Below are 8,359 nucleotides of genomic sequence, written 5' to 3' on the forward strand. Positions count from 1 at the left end.
GAAATGGGTAGATTCAGACTGGATGTTAGGAAGAAGTTCTTCACCGTGAGAGTGGTGAGACCCTGCAACAGGTTGCCCAGGAGGGTGGTGGAATCCCCATCCCTGTAGATGTTTAAGGCCAGGCTGGATGAGGCTGTAGACAGCCTGATGGAGTGTGAGGTGTCCCTGCCCATGGCAGGGGGGCTGGATCTGGATGATTCTTGTTGTCCCTTCCTACCCTGACTGATTCTATGATTCTAAGTGCAACTAAATGTGTAAGGGTAAAACAATTATAGCAAGGTACTTTTGTCTTTGAAACAAACCCTCCAAAAAGATGGTATAGATGGACATCAGCAGGATGCTCTTTACAATGAGGGTAGTCAAACACTAGGAAGGGTTGCATAGATTACTGGTGGAGGTCCCAGACCTGGAGACATTCAAGGTCAAACTTGCATATGTCCCTGCTTACCACAGGGGAGTTGGACGAGGTGACCTTTGTGGGTACTTTCCAAACCAAAGCATTCTATGGAGTTCACTGTGAGTGGGGCTTGCAGGATGAACTCTCTGCAGCTCACATTGTGCAAAGAGAATAGGCTGCTCGCAGCTGAGACTAAGTTTCTTTGCATCCTCATGTCATTATCCAAGAAGCTCTTTACCCAGCAGCCCTGCCTGGGTGGGAGAGCAGCATGGGACGTGCGGTCAGGGCATTGCTAATGCCACTGGAAGCGGCAGCAGAATAAAGCGGCAGGGATCCATACGAAGTTTGTGTGCCAATAGATGTCAGTGTTGCATATCTTATGCAGCTCGCCAGTTCTGGCAAGTGCTGTCTGACCTAGCTGTGCTGGGAAAGGTCTGCACATGTCTTCTGTTTCATTCCACAGGCTCCTCTGTGCTTTTTTCTCATAAAGGTCTGTCCACATGACAGAGCAACTAAACTAGGGCATCCTCTGCCCAGGGCTTTGTCAGCTAGTTAAAAATAGGTTTTATCTGTCATATAATGGTAAAAGCAGACCTTTACCATTGATCTGTTTGAATGTGCAGGCCTGGCAATTAGCAGTACCATCTGCAGCACAGCCAATAACCAGACTCCACAGAGATAGCAGAGGTGAAACTGAGGAGCCCCAGAGCTGCACATAGCAGCCCACAGCTGCTCCGATGTCTTGGTTGGCACTGAGATAATATCTGCTCACGTGCAGTGTTGTTGTGGGCACATGTAACTGAGAGCAGGACTTGGCATGTTCTCTTGGCAGCCTCTGTATCTGACTCATGCTCCAAGAGAAATACCAGAGCTTTGTTTTGCTAAAGCACCAGAAAAGGCACCTCTCCTCTCCTCTCCTCTCCTCTCCTCTCCTCTCCTCTCCTCTCCTCTCCTCTCCTCTCCTCTCCTCTCCTCTCCTCTCCTCTCCTCTCCTCTCCTCTCCTCTCCTCTCCTCTCCTCTCCTCTCCTCTCCTCTCCTCTCCTCTCCTCTCCTCTCCTCTCCTCTCCTCTCCTCTCCTCTCCTCTCCTCTCCTCTCCTCTCCTCTCCTCTCCTCTCCTCTCCTCTCCTCTCCTCTCCTCTCCTCTCCTCTCCTCTCCTCTCCTCTCCTCTCCTCTCCTCTCCTCTCCTCTCCTCTCCTCTCCTCTCCTCTCCTCTCCTCTCCTCTCCTCTCCTCTCCTCTCCTCTCCTCTCCTCTCCTCTCCTCTCCTCTCCTCTCCTCTCCTCTCCTCTCCTCTCCTCTCCTCTCCTCTCCTCTCCTCTCCTCTCCTCTCCTCTCCTCTCCTCTCCTCTCCTCTCCTCTCCTCTCCTCTCCTCTCCTCTCCTCTCCTCTCCTCTCCTCTCCTCTCCTCTCCTCTCCTCTCCTCTCCTCTCCTCTCCTCTCCTCTCCTCTCCTCTCCTCTCCTCTCCTCTCCTCTCCTCTCCTCTCCTCTCCTCTCCTGCCATCAGCTGAAAACTCCACTCTGCAGGCAGGAGAATTTACAGGAGGTTTTATTCTCTCAGTAGGGATTTACTTTCCTGCACCAGCCAGATCTTTCAACCTGGCCACCTCCTTTTCACGTTCCTGCACCTCTGGATATGCAGCAGGCGAGTGGGAAAATGTTGCTATAATTAATGTGCCACTGCAGGACCCTGTTGTGCCTGTGCTCCCATTCCTGGCTAATGACTCAGCCCCTCTTTCATTCCCCCTTATGGCAATCAATGTGCATCAGTGCCTTTAACCTCAAATGGCAATGTTTTTATTAAGGACATTGAGCATATCCCTGGCTTGCTGATGCCAGGTAGAACCAAGCAGCTTTGATCCTGCCAGCATAACCAGAAAATCCAAAGAGGAGTTTTGGCCTCCTGGGTTTCCTGCATCTCATTAGACTGTCCAGTGCACATCTGTAAGAGCTCACAACCAGGCCTGTCAGCACATGGCTCATTAAAAAGCCATGGCTGCCAGCTTCTTTTGGCCTAAATCCTCCTCTTCACAGCGTAATACAAATACTGCTCTGTGCACTGAGTACCTTCGTGGGAGCGTGGGGGAAACAAAAGCAATCTCTTATCAAACAGTTCAGCTCTCCGTGGGTGTCAGCATGAGCTGATGTGCAATAGCCTGTGGCTTCTCAAGAGTGAGGAATGGGAAAATCCCCACGGATAAGTCTCTGACCTGAGGAATTTGCCTCATAGATCACACAGAAAAGTCCAATGGGTGAGAAGCTTTTGAGCTGTCCTCATGCCTTTATTTTTCCCTTTATCTCCCAGTCATATCATATGCAACCTGTAAGGCAGACACTTAAAAACAAACTCAAAACAAAACCAACCAAAAAAGTACAAAAAACCCCAAACAAAAAAAAAAAAAAAAAAAGGGAGAAAAAGATATGAATAATTAATTCAGGGCAGTTCTTTCCAAATCCCCTTTACCCTGTCCTAATTAAAATGTGTTTCTCACCAATTAATAGAATTTAATCATTGGAGCAGGTGAGTTTCTAAACTTATGCCAAAAGGCAGAGTACCTCAAACTTAAGCTGTCTTGAAACCTTTGTCATCCTGCTAACAAAATCTGGAGGTAGAGGCTGAGTATCATCACCTTGCCCTACTAATGCTTCAGGAATCTCAGACATTTCCTGCATAGGGGATCCAGAGAATTTTCCATGAAAACATTGCTCAAGACCTATTTTGCCTAAAACCATCTTGATTTATGGCAACCTAAAAATAGTAGTCTGTTGAAGCACTGAAAAAAAAAATAAATCAGAGAGTTCTGTGGGTGTGCATTAAGGAAGGAGGAAGAGTGGCTTTTTGATTAACACCAGCCATTTGGGTGCTGGTTTTGTTTTGATTTGGTAAAATCATGGCATCAAGCCAAATAAGGATGAAAAGAGGTGACAACTCTCCTTTCTCCTCTGGGTCCCCTTTTTCTCATGGGTGAGAATGTCAGAGGGGCAAAGCTTGCTCATAATGCCCAGACAGGACACTACCAGCAGCCCTGGCTGTTTCCTGAGGAGGGAGGTGGAATGGGTGTTCCACCTGGAACAGCCTTCAGGGCCCCTCTGGCCGGCAGGTTCAGAGTGACACAGCCATCCACACCACAATGAAACCAGGTTTGTGTGGTGAGTGCTGGGAGAGGCATAGCAAGGATGGGCAGTGGCCATGACTAGAGGTGAGGTAGGACTGGACAAAGCACAGAGGACAAGCTGTGGCTTCCTGCCATTGTTCTCCCTTTCCTCTTCCACACATCTGCCTCTATCCATTTCCCATAAACCTTTCTTTCTCATCCTGCCTGAGCAATTTGGTGAGCATAGATGGAGTGACCATGAGGGTGTAGGTCCTCTTCTGCTCAGCTTAATGAGAAGGGCTCTGTAAGGTGCACAAGCTCTTCCTGCTTCCAGCTTCAGATGCTGTGGCCTCAGCCTGGACTCACCAATGCAAAGGAGGCTTTTAAGGTGCTTTCTTCCCTGGCACAGCTTAAGCAGCCAAACTCTTTTCCCTGGTTGAGGCAAGCATAGCTAGAGACTGAGGGTGTGAGATGTTCCTCTGCACTGTGTTACAGAGCATAACCAGAAGACAAACAACTTTATTTATATTTTAAAAGTTAATCTGTTTTTATTCTCTTCAGCCTCCCTTCCCTAGCAGCTTCTCTTTGCCATGGGAGTCACCTGCCAGTGTCGCATCCTGGTTATTAGAAACAGGGCTGGGTGATTGGCTTTGGATGTACACCTGATTGAGTGAAAAGGGCAGCAGAGCTAAGCTAAAACTACTTACAGCCAAGCACAGAAAATGGTTTTACCCATGAAAAAGTGCTGAGAAAGTTGAAGCTTTTCATCTCAAAGTATCCAGTTTGACAAAGACTGTGTGGTGAGGTCAACATGCTGGAGGGAAGGGATGCCACCCAGAGGGACCTGGACAGGCTGGCAAGGTGGACCCAAGCCTACCTCATGAAGTTCAACAAGACCAAGTGAGAGTCCTGTGTCTGGGCAATCCCAAGCACTGATATAGGCTGGGCAGGGACTGGCTGGAGTGCAGCCCTGAGGAAAGAGACTTTGGGATGCTGGCAGATAAGAAGCTCAATATGAGCCAGCATGGTGTGCTTGCAGCCCAGAAAGCCAACTAGATCCTAAGCTGCATCAAGAGAAGTGTGTGCAGCAGGTCAAGTGAGGTGATTCTCCCCCTCTACTCCACTTTGGTGGAGTGCTGAATCCAGTTCTGGAGCCCCTGTTACAAGAAGGATACGGATGTGCTGGAGTGTGTCCAGAGAAGGGCCACAAGGGTAATCAGAGGGCTGGAGCTGCTCTGCTATGGAGACAGACTGAGGGAATTTTGGCTGTTCAGTCTGGAGAAGAGAAAGCTCCAAGGAGACCCTATTGGGGCCTTCCAGCATCTGAAGGAGGCTACAGGAAAGCTGGGGAGGGACTTTTTAGTATGTCAGGCAATAGGGTGTTGCAGAGGGGAAATTAATTGATGCAAGATGATATTTTTCCAAACTTAATATTGTTTATTAACATTGCTATTCAGAACTCTCTCCATGCCCAACCACTCATTTTAATCATATTTTGGTTCTTATGCAGTCATGGAAACATTCTGTGGATAATATCTAGATCTAGTAATAACCAGGAAAATACATAAACATCAATTGAACTGGAAGAGAAGATTCCACAGTCAAATGCTGCTTGTGGTCAATATGCTGCTTGCCCAGTAGATGGGCTCAAGCTCTTTCTGCTCATGGCAGAAGGCAATGGAGGCATTTAAGCATTTACAAATTATTATCAGACTCGTAGGGGCTTAGTCACAGTCCTGACAGTGCCCAAATGCTTTCAGGAGACTCTGTCTTGTTGGATGTTGAGACTTGAATCTTCCTGGCTTCTGGGGAAAGATGCAGATGACCTCTGGCCTTGTCTCCTGGCTTCTTCTGGATGATCTGTTCTGTCCAGGACTGCTAAGCAGGACTTTCAGGTGCAGAGGCAGATGTGGTGCAGTCTCAGCATGATGTCAGCTGGCCACACAGGCTGATCACATGCAGGCATCCAGGGTCTGCTTCTGGTAACTCGCGGCAGAGGAGTTCAGCAGCAAACAATAAGGCAGTTGGCAATAGCAGCAGGCAATGGCAGAGCACAGCTGGGCACAGATGAGAGAGCAGGGGAGCAAAGCAGGGAAGCAAAAGCAGGCTGTTCACCTGAGTATCTCCTTTTATCAATGTGGGCTGAGATTCACTGCCCTTTGGACACAGAACAGCCACTCAGGATGGCAGTTAGCCAAACCTTACCATATCAGGCAAAGCCACAGGCTCACTTTTCCCTAATCTGGGAAAAGCACAGGCCCTGCACTGGGCAGGCACAAGCTAACTGTGTGTGCACCTTACACTACAGGAGCCTGGGCAGGACAGACTCAGTGCCTACAGGTTATTTTGTGTGCTTTTCTCTTCTTTTCCTGCATTTGCCTCCCTGCTGGAGCCGAAAATCATGCCTAGGCAAGGCAGGACATGTACAAGCTATTTCAGGCCTATCAAGCTTACCACATCATAGGGCTAGGGAAAATGGAGCAAGACTAGAAGTGGGTGGATTCAGATTGGGTGTTAGGAGGAAGTTCTTCACCATGAGGGTGGTGAGACACTGGAACAGGTTGTCCAGGAAGGCAATAGAAGCACCATCCCTGGAGGTGCTTAAGGCCAGGCTGGATGTGGCTCTGAGCAACCTGATGTAGAGTGAGGTGTCCCTGCCTGTGGCAGGGAGGTTGGAGCTAGATGGTCCTTGAGGCCCCTTCCAAACCTGACAATTCTATGAATTTATGATTCTACAACAACAAGAAAGTTTTTTTTCTTAAAGAAATAGTTTCTAATGGAGAATTTTTAAAACAGAAGTGAAAAGTTTTCCATGTCTGTTTGAACAAAGTGTTCAAACTATTTGGCTTAGCTGAAATAATTTGTCGTGATTGCATTTTCATTCTGGCTTCTTCCAAAGCACATCTTTGCAACAGGTCTGCTAAATCACTTTGCTAGGGAAGAGCTTGGCATGGCAACATATATGGAGGTAGGAAAGACCCTGAGCTAGTTTTGGCAACCTTGGCATTGATCCTGGTGTATATAACAAAGCAACTGGTCTTACAGGCACATCTTGCTTCCCTTTGCCTTCAAGGCTGTCAAAGTGGTTTTGGAGGGCTGTGCCAACCCCTCATACTTCAAACCCTGAACTGGGTGGGCAGACTGCTTATCGTGGGTGTTGCTGGACAGAGAAAATCCCCTGTCTTGTGATCTGAGCATGACAAGGTTGCTTAGAACAATATGACCTTTTGAAATCGCTGCAACTAATCATCCAGAGAGCAGCCATACAGCCAAAAGAAGCCCTGTCTTTTGTTAGTTTCCTGTATCACCATTACTCATCACTTCTGGAGTTTGCTTACCCTTTTCATGTGTAGCATTCCTGTGTTTGAGACACTTTATTATTGTGTTTTGTACAATGTCAGGGGCTGGAAGTGACCTCAAAATATGATCCAGTTCACCCCCTCTGCCAGAGCAGGATCACCTACACCAGATCACACAGGAAGGCATCCAGGCAGGTCTTGAGTATCTCCAGAGAGGGAGACTCCACAATCCCCCTGGGCAGCCTGTTCCAGTGTTCTGTCACCCATACAGTGGAAAAACATCCACTACATGCTTACATGGGTAGAAGCTGAGGCACAGAAGTTCCATTGCCCCGTGACCCACTGCTGGGCATCAGTGAGCAGAGCCTGGCTCCATCCTCCTGGCACTCACCCTTCACATCTTTATAAGCATTGATGAGTTCACCTCTCAGTCTCCTCTTCTGCAAGCAGCAGAGGCCCAGCCCCCTCAGGCTCTCCTCATAAGAGAGATGTTCCATTCCCTCCATCATCTTTGCCTCTCTGCACTGGACTCTGTCAAGCAGCTCTATGTCCCTCTTCATGCCCCAAGTGATTGGAAGTACTCAGACAAGACTGAGTGATCGAGGGAGAGGTGTCCCTGCCTCTGGGGGGGGTTGGAACTAGATGACCTTTGAGGTCCCTTCCAAGCAAAACCGTTCCATGATTCCATAAGGACCTACTGGAGTCACTACAGAGGAGGGCCACAAAGACAAGAAGCCTGAAGCACCTCTGCTAGGAAGGCAGGCTGAGAGAATTTGAGCCATTCAGCCTGAAGAAGAAAAGGCTCCAGGGAGACCTCAGAGCTGCACTGCATTATCCAAAGGGGACCTATGAGAAGGCTGTGCAGGGACTGTTTGGATGGGTTTGAAAGTGGAGCAGGGGAGATTTAGGTTAGGCATCAGGAGGAAGTTCTGTACAATGAGGGTGGGGAGACACTGGAACAGGTTGCCCAGAGATGTGATTGAAGCCAAGGTAACACACACAAGAACTCAGCCTAAGCAAGGAGGCACAACCAACACCCACAGGTGACATCAGAGCAATGATCAAGTTCCTACCCTAGCAAACCGGGGGGCCACCATAGGCCCCCCGGCCTTTGTTGTTGTCCCACTCCCACTCACCCAGTGCGCACCATGGGGTACTCACCACTGATGATGGGAGGAGGATCCCTCTGCCCAGTTGGGCAAGCTTAGGGCTTCTGCCTTGCCTGGGGCTCATTAAATAGGGCAGTGGGCAGGGAGGGCAAAGTGGTCACACCTGGGGTGGGAGGAGACTCAAACAAGCCCCAGGTGCTCTGGGTTTGAGGGAAAAAGGGGGAAATGCCTTGTGGGGTGGGAAAGGGGCAGATACGGTGGGAAAGGGCAGGTGGTGCTGAAAGAATGGAGATGGAGAGGAAGAGGATGGAGATGAAGAGAAAAAGAGGAAGATGGGGGAAAGAAGAAGATAGGGAAGGAGATGGAAAGGAGGAAGCTGGGGGAGAACAGGAGATGGAGAGGAAAGCAGTGAGATTAAAAAAAACCCAAAGCCACCAAAAAACAAAAGAAAGAAAGAAA

The 8,359-nt window shown here is 48.8% G+C and overlaps 1 long non-coding RNA gene across 1 annotated transcript; it reads right to left on the reverse strand.

Annotated features, from left to right (window-relative positions):
- Nucleotides 1-4,906: 4,906 nt before the first annotated feature.
- LOC135187950 (uncharacterized) lies at nt 4,907-7,990 on the reverse strand. Its single transcript, XR_010307516.1, has 2 exons — nt 7,953-7,990; nt 4,907-5,549 (listed from the first exon to the last, which is right to left on the reverse strand). It is a non-coding gene; the product is annotated as an uncharacterized LOC135187950 (long non-coding RNA).
- Nucleotides 7,991-8,359: the final 369 nt, after the last annotated feature.

The sequence above is a fragment of the Pogoniulus pusillus genome, chromosome 28 (assembly GCF_015220805.1).
Source record: "Pogoniulus pusillus isolate bPogPus1 chromosome 28, bPogPus1.pri, whole genome shotgun sequence".
In the NCBI taxonomy this organism is placed as follows: domain Eukaryota; kingdom Metazoa; phylum Chordata; class Aves; order Piciformes; family Lybiidae; genus Pogoniulus; species Pogoniulus pusillus.